The sequence below is a fragment of the Arvicanthis niloticus genome, chromosome 8 (assembly GCF_011762505.2).
Source record: "Arvicanthis niloticus isolate mArvNil1 chromosome 8, mArvNil1.pat.X, whole genome shotgun sequence".
NCBI lineage: Eukaryota > Metazoa > Chordata > Mammalia > Rodentia > Muridae > Arvicanthis > Arvicanthis niloticus.
In genome coordinates, this window is record NC_047665.1 from 17,693,279 (window position 1) to 17,711,313 (window position 18,035).

The window sequence follows — 18,035 nt, forward strand, 5'->3', positions numbered from 1 at the left end:
AAGAAAGAAGAGATAAAGACTGGTGCTGGCTCGAGTTGTCCTTTGTGTTGAGTCTGAGCCCTTAGCCCATGGGATCAAGCTGCCCAAGGTCAGGTAGCATCTTCCCTCCCCCTTAATTAGCATATTCTATTCTCAGATCCCGCTCATCCTAATTAGCATATTCTTTGTAAGTCTTCACAGACTGCTTGGGGCTTCTATGATATAGCTAATCCTTCTTAGGCATGTGGACATGGGCATAGCCAGAGGCTTGTTTTGTGGGTGATCCCCAATACTGTTGTGTTGACAGTCAATATTAATCACACCTACATCATGCTTCTAGTAAAAAGAAACAACCTCTTACTTCTCCAGTAATGCCACTAGCTAGCATGAACGTGTTGGCCACCTAGCTGGCCGGCCTTTGTAATTCTATCTTCCTCCTGGACTCTTTCCCCTCTGAGGACAGATTTGCAGATCCTTCACACTTTATGGACCCCTTGTGTTCATCACTCCACTTTCTACAGCTGCCTAGAACACTCCATGCTTGTCACCTTGGGCGCCTCGTGCTGTCTGGTTATTGAAATTAGATGTTGGGTGTCCCATGTGGTATTTCTACCTGGCTGGTTCACACTTACCAAATGGTAACTCTTAGGCACAAATGCAGGAGCTGACCCATGACTTCCCAGCAGACCTGCATGATTCCTACAAACTCTATACTGTGAGAAAGTCACAAGTACTGAGTGCGGATGGATGTGCAAAAGCTTTAGGTGGCTATGATCTATGATCGGGACTTCAGTGCTTTGAGCTTGGAGAGTCTCTGTTCTAAGCATCTTATAGGTGCATCTCTGAGCCCTCAGCCATGTCTCAGAGCAGAAGAAAACTGTACTAATCATTCTCTTCGTTTTCTTTCTCTCTCTTTCTTTTTTTCTGCTGGGGTCAGCAGGAATGGAAATCTCTCCTTTTTTTTTCTTTTTAGATCAGTCTTATTATGATTATGATTATGCTGAAAGACCCGCAGGAGAGAGAGAGAGATGCTGCAATCGGAATTAAAAATAGCATCTTCTGTCCTCCCACACACACACTTGAGTGCTTGGGATGTCTTTTCTACGCGCACACTTTCTGCCTGGCTGCATAAAAGAAGCTGTCATTTCGTTTCCATAACGAAGCCATTCCCGGGAGAATTCCATTGTTTTAGCAATAGAATTTTTGTAAAAGGCCTCTTATTTTGCCTGAAAAAGGGTAACAAAAATGAACTTTTGAGAGCTCACTCGACAAAACAATTAGGGAGAGAGAGATTGTCTCCTTTCTTGATACGGGAAGCGTTGTAAGTGAGAGAATCCCCCCCCCCCAGCCCTATACTAGGATAAACTCTTAAGCATGGGAGATGAAGGCAGAGAAAGAACCCACCATAGTCACTTTTGTGATACAAAGAAGGCAATGCCCCTCCTTGAGAACATGTTCTAGAAACATCTGGTGGTAAACCAATGTGGAATGTTTAAAAGGGTTTTAAATCCTTATATTTGTTACATTTGTTTCTTTTGCTTTTAAGGTTTGATTTTTGTTTGTTTGTTTGTTTGTTTTTTATTTTATTTTTGAGACAGGGTCATGTATAGCTTAGGCTGCTCTCAAATTGAGCATGTAGCCAATGGCCTTGAACTCCTGGCCTCATGACTGCACCTCCTAAGTGATGATACAATTGAGAACTGCACCATCATGCTCCACTCTAAAAGGGAAGTGAGAACCCTGTAGAACGCTCATAATGAAAAAAAAAGTTCTTGGGATTTTTAATGAACTACGATTACCAGGTGTTTTCATTGAACTTCTTGACCCAAAGGCAGTTTACAAATGCATCTTGTCAGGGTCCTTGACTCAGAAAGCAGTGGTTGAGATGGCCTTTTATTTGTTTCAAATGCTATAGTGGATAGAACATAGTCTTTTACTCCCATGGTGACTTGTAATGGGGCTCATCCTGGTCTGTGAGTGTGTATGCTTACACTTAGAGCCACTCCCCCACGTTCCCTCCAGTCCTCCCCACCATGAATATTTGGTCCAAATATGGCGTCAGGTTTTCAAGTCCATATTCATAGAAAGGATAACGGCATGTCTTAGCACTTTACCCGGCACCCAGGAACCCACATCAAAGTCCTCCTAACCTTTGGTGTTTCAACAGGCTCCATGCCAAGTAGCATTCCTGTTACGTGGTGTTCATGCCTAAGCCCATTGAAATCACAGTTCTGAAGCCAGAATCATGTTCTTAAGCCTCTTTCAAAGGGCAAGACGATTTGAATGCTGTCTTTATCTTGCAACACTGAACATTTTATTGCATCAGAAAGTCATAATACTGTAGCAAGGAGATGGGTACCTGGAATGGTTGAAAAGATGTGTAAGGGGCTGGGCTTGTAACTCTATGGACTGCTACACTAACATGGGTTTGATCCTCAGCTTTTGTATAAAGCATCACCAAGTGTGATGCTTCATGCTCATACACCCCATAATACTCAGAAATAGAGGCAAGAGGTTCAAAGTCACCCTGGGCTACATTGCAAGTTACAGGCTGACTTGAGCTATCTGAGACCCAAAAACTTTTAAATGAAAACAAATGAATAAAAGTGTTCTCCAGGGCCCGGAGAGATGACTCGGTGGTTAAGAGCACTGACTGCTCTTTCAGAAATCCTGAGTTCAATTCCCAGACGCCATATGGTGGCTCACAACCATCTGTAATGGGATCTGATGCCCTCTTCTGGTGTGTTTGAAGACATCTATAGTGTATTCATATACATAAAATAAAATAAATCTTAAAAAAACAAATAAACAAAAAATACACATACACTGTTCTCCAGAGAGAAGGTATGTGTGACTCATGCCAACTAGAAAGAAGACCAGTAACCTAGGGAACATGAGACTACTTAGTGGTCTCTAGACTTCTAGATCAATATTCACTGTCTCCTGGGACACAGTACCACCTTCTGTAGGACCTAAGCAGTCCCTGTGAGACCAGAAGTGAAGCAAATAAACCCAAGAATAAATTTTCAGCAAGAAACACAAGCTATCTTGTCCTTAAACTGATTCCCCTAGACTCATCTAATTGTCAATCAGGTATCCTGTAAGTATCCGCAGGATTTTTTTTTTCTTATCGGCACTTTACTTTTGTCACACAGACCTATTTTTCCCTGGATGTATCATTATATTTTATAGCAAACTTTGCATTGTGCCAGAAAGGAGTCACAGCCCAGATACACACACACACCCCTACAGAGCAGATACCACATGAAGAAAGCTTCACCCTCACTCATGATGAGATTCACTAATAACAGGAAACCGTAGCATGGACCGATATGAAAGAAAAGTATTTTAAATCTTTGATCAGAGGAAATTTTTAAACATTTATTTCTCTGATTTCATGTTATTTGGATAGCTTTTAGCTAATTTCAGCTCTGAGTCCCCTCCACACCAACCAGTTAACAGCCCACATATAACCAAGGGTGGCCAGTCTATAAGGTTCTTCCTTACAGACTGTAATCCACACTGGTTGTTAGTTGTTGGTTACATGGGGAATGTGTGATCTGGTGAATAAACCTGGTCCTTCAATATTAGGATTCACACCAACCTGCCCTTCTGTGCCCTGCATCGACTGCACCTTGCCTGCCTTTGTGAGCTGGTGCAGCCCCAGGCCCCCCTCTCTGAGCCGTTTCACATCAGCTTCTGTCTCCTGGCAGCTCTGGTTTCTTCTTTTTCCTCAGAAGTCAGCTTTATTCCCACATTGGAAGGAGAGGTTCTTACTCATTCATTGAGCAGTTTCCTTGCTGGGTTATGTAGTGGTTTTTCTCCAGGGTGCACGCACACACACACACACACACACACACACACAGAGAGAGAGAGAGAGAGAGAGAGAGAGAGAGAGAGAGAGAGAGAGAGCTCATTTGAATACCACCAAGGAAGGAGGTTAGAAGACAGGACAAAGCAAAATACCACACATACAAACAGTTAGTAAAAAAGAATTTCCGTTTTATTCATATGTGATTTTTTAAATTAAATTAAATTTAATTTAATTTAATTTAATTTTAGAAACAGTCTTGCTGCATCTCTCTGGCTGTCCTAATGCTTGCCTCACAGACCAGGCTGGCCTGAAACTCCCAGTAATCCTCCAGCCTCTGTTTCCTGAGTGCTGATATTTCAGTTGTATGCCAGCATGCCCAGCTAGTCAACAGGGATTTATCAAGGAGTTTTGATTTACAGAAGCCTTCCAGAGGCTTGTGAGATGGCTCAGCCATAAAGAGCGTGCACTCTAGGGGACCGTGGGTCAGTTCCTAGCACTCAGCTCAGATAGTTCACAACTGTCTATAACTCCACCTTTAGGAGGCCTGATACCCTCTTCTGGCCTTCATAAGCAACTGCACTCATGTCCACATAACCCTGTACAGACAGAAATATACACACGATTTCAAATAAAACATCTTTTTAAAAAAAAAAAAAAAAAAAAAAAAAAAAAAAAAAGGCTGTTGGAAGCTTAAGAAAAGCAGACGGGAGCAGACTCGTGTTCGTGGATGTTATTACAATCTGCACAGGAAGGTGTCAACTCTTAGGAGAAGGCATAAAGTGATGACTACCTCTGAGGAAGAGGAATACAATCTGCCAGAGTTCATGTACAAAATCATAGCACTTCTGATTGAGAAGTCACAGCACAGGAGGATGCCAGGAAGCAAGGGAAAGGCTGGGCGTGGGCTTGGCAGGAAGGGATGTCTTGCATTTTGATGCATGCAATAGTGGTGGACTCTCAGGGAGGAAGTCTGGTTCCCTGTGGCTGACCCAGTGCATGTGAGCTGGACTGTAGCTGTTGCCCAGCAGCTGTGCCTTGTCTAGCATGGGCAAGCCTCTGGGTCCTGTCTCTAGCACCACCAGGAAAACAAAACGAAACAAACAAAAACACCCTCGAGCGGAGAAGTAGGAAATGAAATTGAACAAGCCAGCTTGGGAAAGTCCTAAACACATTAGGTCAGGTGGATCAACTAGTAAAGGACCTTGCCAGCAAGCCCGATGTCCTGAGTTCCATTCCTGGAACCCATGTGGTAGAAGAACTGACACCTGAAGCTCTCCTCTTATGCCCTCAACTTCTATGGCACCTGTGTACCCACATACACATACAAAATGAATCATTTTAAAGTCCTTAGACATCAGATGAGGAATTTGGACTGATCCTGATGTCTGAAACTCTACTGTTAGAGGCTGAGGCAGGAGGATTGCTGTGGTACAAATTTTTGAGGCCAAAATGTGAGAATCTGTCTTAAACTGTGCCCCTCAAATCAAGGGGTCTTGGAAGATTTCCAGTAGCTGTAGGGGGCCAGTGAAGATAGCATGTAACAAGAAGAAGCCTCATTGCCTAATGGCTATGTCAGGGGGTTAGAAACTATGAGGGTAACCCATTTTGGCTGGAGACTGCTGAAGGTATGCAGAGCCATGTGAACTGCTACCAGGAGCAAGGTCAGGACTAGCATGGGGCTGTGGGAATAGAGTGGACACAGTTAGGAGTTGACAGCCAACAGACCATGGGAGAAAGGAAAGACAACAGTGCCAATGGAACAGATTGAAAACTTAATAGGAACTGGTTTGGTAGGGGTGAGGGGAGGTGGGAGGTTTTGAAGCAAAGCTGATCTGATTAGCACTATATTCAGTCCAGTAGCTTGGGAGGGATGAATTTGAATAAGAATGGCCCCTACAGGCTCATATATTTGAACGCTTGGTTACCAGGAAGTGGCACTATTTGGAAGGATTAGGAGGTGTGGTCTTGTTGGAGGAATTGTGTCACTGAGGGTGGGCTTTGAAATTTCAAAAGTCCACACCAGTCTCTCTCTCTCTCTCTTTCTCTCTCTCTCTTTCTCTCTCTTTCTCTCTCTCTCTACCTCCCCTTCTCTCTTACTCTCTCTAACTCTTGCTCCATCACTCTCTTTCTCTATGGATCAACATGTAGTGTGGGGAGCCGACAGAAGGCGGATATCATCCTTACAGCCATCTTGAGCCATATACCCGGATAAGAGACTTCATTACAATAGCCTACAACAGCTGAGCACACTCTGATAACATCTTGTTTTAGATACCCAGGATCTTCCCTTGGGTGTGTAAGACTTAAAGGTGTGATTTAGAGCCAAGGCTTAAGGGCGTGACTTAGAGATCAGATTTAAAGACAAGGCCTAAGGGCATGACTTAAAGGTGTGACATAGAGGCGTGGCTTAGAAGTGAGACATATAAAAGGAGAGAGGCAGACAGAAGAGTTCAGTACAACTTGGAACTAGGAATTAGGTTTGACAGTACAACTTAGAGTACAACTTGGAGTAGGAATTAGGCATTGAGGAAGAAGACACTTGGAACTTGGAGACACTAGGGACTAGGAACTCAAGACTTGGGACTTGGACTAGGAAGAAAAACTGAAGAATAAATGGGATTGAATCACACTCTGTTTGGTCTCCATTCTTCACATCCATCCTCATTCTCTCTCTTGCTGAACCCCGACCCGAAGACCAGAGTAGCTTGGGGCAGTGCAAGCTCTAACAATTTAGCCCCCAAGGCTTTTGGCAGTGCGGGTTCCAACACTGACAGAAAGGTCTGAGACATTTTGGCCCCCAAACGTGGGGTAGTGCAGTTCTCAACATTTCTGGCCCCCAAGCGTGGGGCAGCTCAGGTCACAACAATGTAGCTCTCAGCTCCAGCCCCAGCTCCAGCACCTACTGCATGCCACGATGCACCCCACCATGATGCTACTGGACTAATGGAAACTATTACCCAGCCCCAGGGAAATGCTTTCTTTTGTATGAGTTGCCTTGGTCATGGCATCTCTTCACAGCCATGGAACAGTGACAAAAGCACTAGGGAGGAGAAATACAGCTCAGGATAAAAATGAATTGCAGGAGGGGACTCCAGGAGCTAGATGGGCATGGTGGTACATTCCTTCAGTCTTCACACTCACAAGCCTGAGGCAGAAGGATTATTGTGAGTTTTAGGCCAGAATAGGCAATGCACTGAGGCCCAGACCATCGGCGCTACATAGTAAGATGCTGTTTTTAAAGAAGCAAAACAAAACTCCAGTGTGATGCTCTCTCAGAGAAATGAAAAGTATTAGTTTATTTAGGTTGAAGTAGAAAGTAAAAGCTGAAGTGCTCAGTAGGCATGGTGGTACATTACTGTAATCCCAGTATTTAGAAGGTGGAGGCAGGAAGGTCAGAAGTTCAAGACCAGGCTGGGCTACTTAAGTCATTGTCTCATTTAAAGCACACACACACATACACACACACACACACACACACACACACACACACACACACACTCTTCCATACACACACACACACACAAAGCAAAAACAATCAGAATTCATTGTAACACATGTATTAATTTCTGCTACTGTACACAATTTGCTCAAAGGACAGTGACTTACAACCTGTTTCTTAGGCACCGGTTTTTGTCTTTTTTCATCTATCACTTTCTTAGCTCCGGTGTTCCCATTTTCTCAAGACTGACATGTCAGTGTTATCCTGAGGTACTTTCCCACCTGAAGCTCAGGGCCTTTCTGAAGCTCAGGTGGTTATTTGAAGGCATTGTTTCTTCGTGGTTGTTAATTCCGGGCCACTGTTCCATTGCTGGCTGTGCAGTGGTTGCTACTCTCAGCTTCCTGTGGTCTCCTTCATTTCATATCATGTGGTTTGTCCCCTGCCAACGTGTCCTTTCCCGTGTTGAGCTATGTCCCTTTGAAAGGTCTACCCAATCAGATCTGGCCCGCTATATGTAATCCCCATAGTTTAAGCTTAGTGGTTTGGGATCTAAATTAGATGTAAAATACCTTCACAGCATCCAGATGTGGAGAAATGTTCCCTTGAATTACACAGAGATGCGTAGGTACATCAGGGGCAGGCCACTTGTGGAGACCAGCAGAGGGTCATGTGTGTCACACTATAACTGAAAGCTCTGGGAAGAAATCTAACTTGAGGTGGAAGATGGCAGTGGGATAGAGGGAGAGGTAGAGGAGGAGTGGAGGGTGGGAGTTGGGGGAGGAGATGCAAGCCTATCAAACAACAAAAAGATTGAATGAAGCTCTACTGAACTGGGTATTAGGATAGACACTAGTTAGGCTGAAGACTCGGGAAAGGTCACTGTATTTGGGAGGCAGGTGCCACAGTGACCTTTAAATGAGAAAAACAGTTTGCAAAAATCATGGTGGAAATCCAACTCCCAGGCTTTAAGATATTACTGTTGAAATGCCGACATGAGATTTGCACTTCATTTTAACCTGTTCCTCGGTGAATCAGATAAAGGGGCCAGCCTTTTGGAACTCTTCCAGGACGCTGTAGATGCCTTTCAGGAAATATAAAGGACAACATACTTATAGGCTGGGGGAAAGTGTTAATAGTTGAGAAGGAAAGAAAGGGGATGAAGGAGAGTTGACCTCAGGAAGGTCGGGAGGTATCATAGTAGATTAAGAAATTAAATGAAGGAAGGTCACAAAAGTTTTCCCAGGGCTTCATGTTTACATTTAACAGTGTGGGGGCTTAGTCTGTTTGTTGGACTTGGTAATTTGGCATCTCTTTGGACTATGTTATTATCATCCCTTCCAATATATCTATCTTAGAGTGAGTAAGAGTCACCCGCTTCTATCTTGCTTTAAGATTGCTCCTGTAGAAGTGTGCTTCTCTGAGTGTGAACCCCAGAGCAGCAGTATCAGTCTCTCCTGGGGACTACAGATACTCTGGCCCACACCCACGCTTTCCCAATGAGCAGTTCTAGGGATGGCTTCTCTCTGAGTCTGGGGTGGGTTTCAGTTTGACATCTATCCCCTCAGAGAGCTCCAGGTCTATTCCACACAGGATGAGGGTCTCAACAGCAGAGGTTTTGGAAACATGCTGTGAGAACCAAGGGTCTAGATAATTGGAGTGTGTGTGTGTGTGTGTGTGTGTGTGTGTGTGTGTGTGTGTGTGTGTGTGTGTGAATGGTTGAGAAGGAGCTAGCAGTTTTCCAGAGGCCACTAATGAACAAAAAATGGATGGATTCAAAGACCAGGAAAGAGAAGGCCAAGTGTACCTGTTCTCACTTCTGTGGGAAACTTTCATTGGAATGGGAAGCACTGGACTTCCAAGTCCTTGGATGGCAGAGAAAGGTGAAGACACTGGGAAGCTGTAGAGCCGGGGAGCTGAGGAGTGCGGGGAGGGGGGGGGAGCTGGGGGAGCCAGGGAGCTGGGGGGGGGCTGGAAAGCTGGGAAGCTGGGGGGCTGGGAAGGGAAGCTGGGAAGAAGCTGGGAAGAAGCTAGGAAGCCGGGAAGCTGGGAAGCCGGGAAGCTGGGAAGCTGGAAAGCTGGGAAGCTGGCTCATTCAATAAAGTATCTTCCTTGCAAGGATGAGGACCCACATTCCAACCTCCAGCGTCTACTCTGAGTATTCCAGGCATATGGTACATATTTTTAATCCCAGTACTGGGGAGGGTGAAGCATATGAAATCTCTGTGAATTCACAGACAATGTTGTCCATATAGCAAGTTCCAGGTCGGCCAGGGCCACACTGTGAGACCCTGTTTCAAAGGGGGAGAAAAAAATTGGACTTGTAATCCCGGCACTGGGATGTGTGAGACAGATGATCAGATGGTCATCCAGGCTAGCCTACTTGCTGAGTCTGAGGCCAGTGAGAACCCCTATTAAAAATGACACCCCAAAAGTTGTCCTCTGGCTTCAACACACACTCACACGTTAAAGTGTACCTATACATAGAGAAAGGAAGGGAGCACCCTCTGCAGAGAAGAAATTAAACTGTAGCTACGAAGGAGTAAGCCCTTGGCAGGTAAGAGTTAAATTCTTCTAGATCAGGCTTGGGCCTTGTATCATTTCTTTTCTGTTCAAAACTCTCCCCACTAGATGCTATTTGGAGCTTGCGTAAGAAGGCCACGGCAAGGTCTCAGTCCTCAGGAAGCTTATAAAGTCTCTGAGCCTTCAAGATTTCAATAAATCCAATGGAGGATAAAAAGACAATATACCAGGCTGCTGACTTGAAAATGACCTTGGGTCAAAATGTGCAGCAGAGACTGTAAGTGCTTTGGGCAGTCAAGGGAAGGAGAAGCTGGCATGGTGTCCCTTTGTCCTGTGAATGGAGGATGAGATTATCAGCCTGGCGTATGTCCCCAGGTCTGATGGCAAAGACACAGGGCCACCAGACTGCAAGGAGTCTTGACTTTCACATTCTCTCCTCTTTCTGGGTTTGCTAAGGCTCGTGTAACTGTCAGAGCGAGGAGTATTCCGAGACCTGCAGGTGGAATGGTATTGATATTTTTGTTTTTGTGAGAAACTAGTAGGGAATAGAGCCATATTGTATCCTGGCTATCTTAAATGGGAAGAGACTCCGGGCTCAGCTGGACATATTTGTTTCAGATTGACTCCATTCAGAGAGAGAACATGAGTGGGCCTGCCTGCGGATATCATCAGCTTGGAGAACACTAAATACTGTTTTATTTTATTTTTTTTTCCTTAATGGAAGAATTAAGTTGAACCAGATCTGGGATGATAGGGACAGGAAAAGAGTGGAGACGAACAGAGCTTCTCCATTGCTTGCTTCTGTGCATGCATCCCTCCTCCCTGGGGTAGGTAAGCCCCTCCCCCCTGGGGTAGGTAAGCCCCTCCCCCCTAGGGTAGGTAAGCCGAGTCCAATCCACAAATCAGGAGCAAGGAGTAGTACTGATGAAGTTGGACATGAATGTTGTTTAAGTACAGGAGAGATGACGTTTTTTAAAAATTACACAAGCAAGCATGTGTACATGTGAGTGTGTGTGTGTGTGTGTGTGTGTGTGTGAGAGAGAAAGAGAGAGAGAGAGAGAGAGAGAGAGAGAGAGAGAGAGAGAGAGAGGAGAGTGTGTGTGTGTGTGTGTGTGTGTGTGTAATCAAGGGGAAGCCAGACATTTGAAACCTAAAGGAAAGTACCAGTTTTTTGTTTTTGATCTTTGTCAACCCCGCCCCTACACACACATAGACACGCATACCCACACACACACACATACACACACACATAGACACACACACACACACAGAACTTTGTATGTAACAACTGGTTTGGGCCCTTTTATATATTTTTCATTTTTGTTGTTTCCTTTGGATTTGGTTTTGTTTCTGAGACAGGGCCTCCCTTTATAGGCCCAACCTTACCTGCAATTCTAACAATTACTATGTAGCTCAGGCTGGTCTGGAACTCATGATTCTCCTACCATCAGCCTCCCAAGTTCTGGGATGGCAGGCATACACTGTCATACAGGCTTTAGCCCCCTTTGAGTGGATTTTCTTCAGCTGTGACCAGCCTGTGATAAGACAGCCTTTCCATTCACTACTACATTGGGGTAACCTTTGGTACCTCAGGGAACAAGAACCTCCTTTCCTGTCACACGAAGTATAATACCTCCATGGAATGGCTCCTCCTGGCAGACGTTATCAGTACTTATTAACTCAGAGGTAAGAATTGCTTCCTCTGAGGTCACTGAAGTAGTTGATGAAGAAATAACTAACAAGGAACTCCATCAAACCAGTAACAGAAAGGAGACCAATTCTAGAGAGGCTCACTGATGCTCAGCCTGTTTCCTTTGGCTGAAACCCGAGGCCTGTATCTCCGCCAGGGCTCTGCCACCGAGCTGCACCTCCAGCCTCGCCTGTGCTAAGCTCTTCCTTTTACTTCTCTGCAAGCCCTCCTGGGCCCCACACTCCCAATCACAGCATCTATTGTCCCTTCTTGATGCTTGTCTGTGTTTCTCTTCTTACACATTTTAAAAACACGCTGGTGCAGTTCCCTGAGGCTGTATCCCTCTGGGTGTGAGAAGAGCGTGGTCCTTGCTTCCCTTGTTCACTGTTCTGGCCTTGGTTGAGTATAGTGGCATTAAGTGAAAGTCTGTCCTCTGAATGTGCTAATTAATACGAAAGTGTTCCATAAGCTGGATCCACTATAAAAGCCATGATTAATTACAGGAGAACAGACACCTTCTTCCTCCTTTCTGAACTAATTTTGTCTCTTCCTTTTAAAAAATTTATTTTGAGTTCTGCTAATCAGTATTACCAATTCCAAATCTAAGATTTGATACTATTTCACTCTCCTCCTCTTCCTCCTCCTCTTCCTCCTCCTCTTCCTCCTCCTCTTCCTCCTCCTCTTCCTCCTCCTCTTCCTCCTCCTCTTCCTTCTTCTTCTCCATCTCCTCCTCCTTCTCCTCCATCTTCTCCTCCTTCTCCTCCACCACCACCACAACCACCACCACCACCATCATCATCATATCATCATTCCTATCATCACTGCTATTTTTATTATTATTTGAGAGACCTACTTTGTTTTGTTCCTCTTGGAAATCACTCTTTCCATATCCACAATGCTAAAAGTACAAGTCCCAGGTTATGCTCATGACACTGGAAGAGAAAAGAAAGAAAGAAAGAAAGAAAGAAAGAAAGAAAGAAAGAAAGAAAGAAAGAAAGAAAGAAAGAAAGAAAGAAACTGAATGGAGCTGGTAACCCTATGCCTCCATTGTCCCCCAAAGCCACTGGTACCCGTTCATTCATCTCCCTCTACTGTTGCTCCTCCCAGTGCAGAAGTCAAAATAGTTTGATAATACTGGCCTGGAAGCGATTGTTCCCATGGGACTGCCAGAAAGAAGGTGAAAACACGAAATCCCAGATGTAGAACATTCTCTACCAGGCTGTAAGCAGGTCTTTGTATTAAAGCCACTAGCCAGCTGGATCCAGTCCTTTTCCCAGGAAGAGTCTCCTTGTAGCACCTTTGTGTATGTAAGTGTTACAGTCACTGGGGAGACATGGCAGAGAGGCAAGTGGAAACTTTCACAGCCCTGTGGACTGTGGGCCCAAGGAACACCACGAATCTGCAATTGAAGACAGCCCTTTGCTGTGGCCCAAATCACCACCCTCCTGCCTGGCTCTGTTTTGTGCCCTGTGCACTTTCCAGCTTTCGTTCCCAGTCCTACACCTTCCTAATGTTCTTAAATTTCTCCTGGAGATTCCAGGAATCTCTGGTTCTGTTCTTCTTTCCTCCTGCACCGCAGCAGCACAGGGGTTGTGTGGATGTTCGAGTGCCCCAGGGAGAGCCTGATGCTTGGTGCTCAGCCAAAGCTAGGTTTTATACTCTGGCTCAGAGAGCTCAGTAGCAGGCTGTGACCAATAATAACACCTTCTGTTGACATAGTGTCTGTCTTCTGGGGAGCTCCGAGTGCTTCTCAAGAGCACTTATTGATCTTCCCAGTCTCGCTGGGAGGTATGAAAATGGCCAGAGATTGTAGTCTTTGCTTCCTTTTCCTGAGAGTTAAGTCAAGTGACTTATTTGGGGATCCTGTTTGTTTTTCCAGTGCTGGGGATTAGGCCTAGGAACTCCGGGGTGCTATGCAAGTGTTATACCTCTGAGCTACATGTGCCTCTAGCATTTTTTTTCTCTCTTTATGACTCCCCTCCTCCCTCTCCTTGCTGCCTTTGGTGTTGAGACAGGGTTTCCTATAACCCAGGCTGACTTAGCTCTTCTGCTTCTATGTCCCCATTGCTAGGATTACAGGCACACAAGACACACTCCAGCAAACAGTGGCTTCCTTTGAGCAAGTTTGTATCTCACCTGGTGTTAGGTTTGAAGTTTCCTAGAATTGGCTTCAGCCTCATGGGAGAGGGAAAAAGAGTAAGAAAAAGAAATGTTGGTTATTTCATATAGTAACAAACAAGTAAAAAATAGCATAGAAACTAACTAACTAAAACAGGTCCTGGTAAATGGTCTTTGTTGAATTATGACTTTGGTTGACCAGATGACCGGATTGTTGAAAGACGTGATTAGATAAATGTACTCATCATTTCTTTTCTTTCTGGGTTGTTCCCATGCCAGGTATTTCTAACCTCTCTGTGAAAGAAAGAAAGACAACACCAGAGCCTGGGCGGCCCAGCTACTGAAGGAAGTTTCCATGGTAAAGTCTAAGGGAGGCTTCCTGGGAGCAGAGCGTAGTGAATGCTGTAAGTGAGCAACTGTCTGCAGACTTGCCTTGTAAGATCGGTGATCAGTGGGAGGGGCTGTCAGTGTGAGCCCTGGGTGATTGTTTGCCCAGTGTGAGCCTGGTGTGAGGGGCTGCTAGTGTGAGCTTTGGGTGATCACCCAGTTTTCAGATCTCTTGTTTTCAGAAGAGGTTCTATTATATTATTAACTACAAACTTGCCTTTCCCCTAGCTGCCCTGGAGCAGAGCTGGTGGCCTGCTTGTAGACCAAAAGTGAATTACAGGGTTCTATTCTCTTGTTACTGGCACAGTCAGTGGTATCAACTGTATAGGGAAGTGTCCGCCACTGTTCTTCTAGGATGATGAATGGGATGAGGATTAAAGGCTTGGATTTCCATGCGTAATTAATGTTATTATTTATCTTGGGCTTCTTTCACTTAACCAGAATGTTTGTTGCTGGTTTTTTGTTGCTGCTATTCCTGTTGTTGATTTGGTTTTGGGTTTTTATTGTTGTTGGTTAGTTGGTTGTTTTGGTTTTTGTTTCTGTTTTTTTTTTTTTTTTTTTTTTTTTTTTTCCTTCAAAATGTCAGACCTGTATGGAAGAATGGTTATTTAGGGTTTTTTTTGTTTTTGTTTTTGCTTTTTGCTTTTTTCTGATTCAGAATTGTCTGATTTACTGGCTTTTATCAGGGTGATTGTTGGGATTAGTAAATTGTACTTCATGTCAGATGAAGCCTCTTGATAAATTTCAGTGTCTGGTAGTTGATAAAGTGGCCTACTCTGAGCCACAAGGAGCCTATTTGCTGTGAAATTTGAAATGGGTTTGCCTAGATCTGCCATTTGATTGTGACAGATACACACACACACACACACACACACACACACACACACTCCACAGAATCTAGGAGACTGTTGACCAGAAAAGAATATAACCACAGGAAAGTTCTAGATGGCCAGTGAACACCTCTGAGAAAAGAAGTAATAATATCTTTGTGTTTTTTAATATAAAAATTCAACTTCAAGTATCATCTGTTAGTATGCTGTACATGTAACTGGACATTTATAACATATAAGTTTCGAACCTTCTTAGTCTTTTTTAAAACTATACTTATTGATTATGTGTGTTGGGAGAGAGGTTGAATGTGGGGGGTCAGATAATAGCCTCCAAGTAGGTTCTCATTCTCTATGGGTTTCAGTGAAGTTTAAATGGTCAGCCTTGGCAGCCAGTGCCCCTACCCACTGAACTTCTTCATGATTCAGTCATAATTACTTTTCAGTCTTTTATCACTTACTCTTTATGACTGCCTAGAAGATTTTATAAAGTTGAGATAGACACAGCACATATCAGAGAGAAAGAGTATTGATGTCAAAAGAATTTTCAAAAGCATTTTCTGATTTATATTAAGATATTTATCCGTATTTCCTAGTGGTTTAATAGTATTGTCAAAATTAACTTGTTCAGTTTAAAACTTTCTGGAACTGGAGAGATGGCTCAGAGGTTGAGGTCACATACTGCTCTTCCAGAGGCCCAGAGTTCCGTTCCCAGCACCCACATCAGAGAAATACACTATGCTCTGTAACTATAGCCCAAGGAGATTCAATGCCCTCTACTGGCCTCTATGGGCAACTGCACTTATGGAACCCATACACATTTTTAAAAATTTAAATCTTTAAGTTTAAAACTTCCCCATGCCTCCTTGTAGCTGATGGAAGGCTCAGCTGTTTCCGTGTGTTTTCACTGGTAGGTGTGATCCTGTGGTGTCTAGAAGTTTGTGCCTTGCCTTGGCACCTGTGGCCATGGCTTCTACTCCTAGTCGTATTGTTAAAATCAAGTATATTGATGACCCTAGGCAGGTCACCACCCCCATCACCACCAAAGAAAGTGTTATTTTATAAATCTATGGGTTTCTGTATGTTTCTTATTCATTAAGCAATGGACACATTGGTTTAGGGTTGTACCATGGGAGGAGAGTTGTATAAGTATTTTCTCATAAAAGTTTTTGTCATGCTCATGGACTACTCTGGGGCCCTATTGGGTTGAAGTGTTAGGATGTTTCACTGCAAACACTGCTGGTCAGGTTGCTTGCTGGCATCATGATTTTTTAAGGTGCTGTTTTCCTGGGAAGCATAGGTCTTACAGAAAGTCACTTTCAGGCCTAGCTTCAGTCTAAATGAGAACAGTTACTGTGGTCCAGGCCAGCTTTCTGACTATCATGGTGGGTTTGCCTTTTATACTGTCGCTCTGAAGGGCTTATATCAGACCTCAGGCATTATGTGAAGTTCTCAAAGGTCCTGAAGTGTAAATTTGGAGATGCCACATGACCAACTTTAAGGCACTTGAAAAATCCCTCTATAAACAGAGTGAGCTGAGAGGAAGAAAACGTGAAATTCCAGTGACCTCCTCAGGCATGCCAAGAACTTTCTCTTCATCACTTGAATGTAGAGCCGTTAGTAAATATGGTATCGGTAACCTCTCCTAAACCTTGCTCCACCTTCTAACCCTCAGTTTCTATTTTCAACTAGTCCTCACACTTTGAGAGCCTTAATGCCTGTGCCTAGGAAGGACGTTACAAACGGGAATCGCCAGGGAATGTGTATTTGTGCGCAAATGGGTGTGAGTGTGGGCATTGCAAGGTATGAACAATAGTCACAGCATCATTGGCAAAGCAGCCCGGTCTCATCAACCCCTTTGGACTACTCCTCAGACGGATTACTCAGTGTGTTTACTGCTCTGCCTATCTCATTAACAGCAGCTCCCTTCTGTCACACTCTTCCTAACAGTTGGCCTTTACCCATGAAGGTGTCTCCACCTGGCTCTCAGAGAGCAGAGAGGCATCAAGCCTCGCACAGGAAGGGAGAGGCACTGAAAGCTGAAAGAGGAGTCTGAAGACCTGCGTTTTGTGTTCGACGTGGCAAGTGGCCATGTAACTGGGGTCTCAGCACCCCTGGTGACACATTTCAAGATGGACAACAAAACAAATAGAGGTTGATGACCTCTGTAGTTGTAGCTTTTGTGTTGAGTGTCACCAGGACGTTGCTCTGATCTGACGAAGCAGATCAGATCCTCCTTTTCCCTCATCAACTCCTTAAAGACCAGTGATTTGCTACAACCTAGTTTTCAGGTGCTTTTGGTTTAATGCACTGAATGTAGTCATTGATGTCAAGATGGCTTAGCACAGCAGTTCTCAACCTGGGGGTCCTGACCCCTTTGGGGGAATCAACCAACCCTGTAACAGGGGTCACCTAAGACCACTAGAAAGCACAGATATTTACATTATGATTCATGACAGTAGCAACATTCCAGTTATGAAGTAGCAATGAAATTAATTTTATGGTTGGGGAGGGTCACCACAGCATGAGGAACCCTATTAAAGGCTCACCAATTTAGTGAGGTTGAGAACCACTGGTTTAGCAGATAAAGGTGCTCACAACAGTTCCAACAACATATATTCAATCCCCCAGCCCCACGTGATCAAAGGAGGGAACCAACTCCTTCAAATCATCCTCTGATCTCCCCATACTCAACATGGTGTGTGTATACCCAGATATATACATATACACGCAGAAGTGAGTAAATCTAATAACTTAAGATGTTCTTATTTTTAATTATATATATGTATATGTATATGTATATGTATATGTATATGTATATGTATATGAATGAGAATACCTTCAGAGGCCAGAAGAGGATACCAGATTCCCCACAGCTGGAATTACAGGCTAATAGAAGCTAGGCAGTGTGGGGGCACTGACAGCTAGCAATCTCAAGCAGTCCTCCTGTCTCCATGCCCTGCCACGGCTTTGAGGTTACATGTTCTCATGGCCATGGTTAGCTTTGTATGTAGGTGTTGGAGAATCACAGTCTTATCCACTGCAGTGTAGGAATAGATGCTAAATGTCTGTGATATGTGTGATATAAATGTGGGTAGGAAAAGCATTTAAGGACATCATGTTACAGTGTTAACTATTAGTGAGCCTGGGGGTTTTCGGATACTTACAAAGCAAAATTCTACCTGACACATTTCCTCCTCTTTTCCAATTGAGTGGTTTGTGGCTTCTTGTCCATGAGCAAGCCTACACATGACTGTCTAC

The 18,035-nt window shown here is 44.2% G+C and overlaps 1 protein-coding gene across 18 annotated transcripts in view; it reads left to right on the forward strand.

Moving 5' to 3' along the window:
• The window catches only part of Atxn1 (ataxin 1), a 410,394-nt gene that overhangs the window by 249,900 nt on the left and 142,459 nt on the right, over positions 1-18,035 (forward strand). For 13 of the 18 annotated variants that reach the window (XM_076939095.1, XM_076939097.1, XM_034510061.2 and 10 more), the window contains one exon: positions 13,840-13,964. The exons of the other annotated variants lie outside the window; for them this stretch is intronic. The gene's annotated coding sequence lies outside the window, so the exon portion shown is untranslated. The remainder of the gene's footprint in view (positions 1-13,839; positions 13,965-18,035) is intronic. 18 annotated transcript variants of the gene reach the window in all.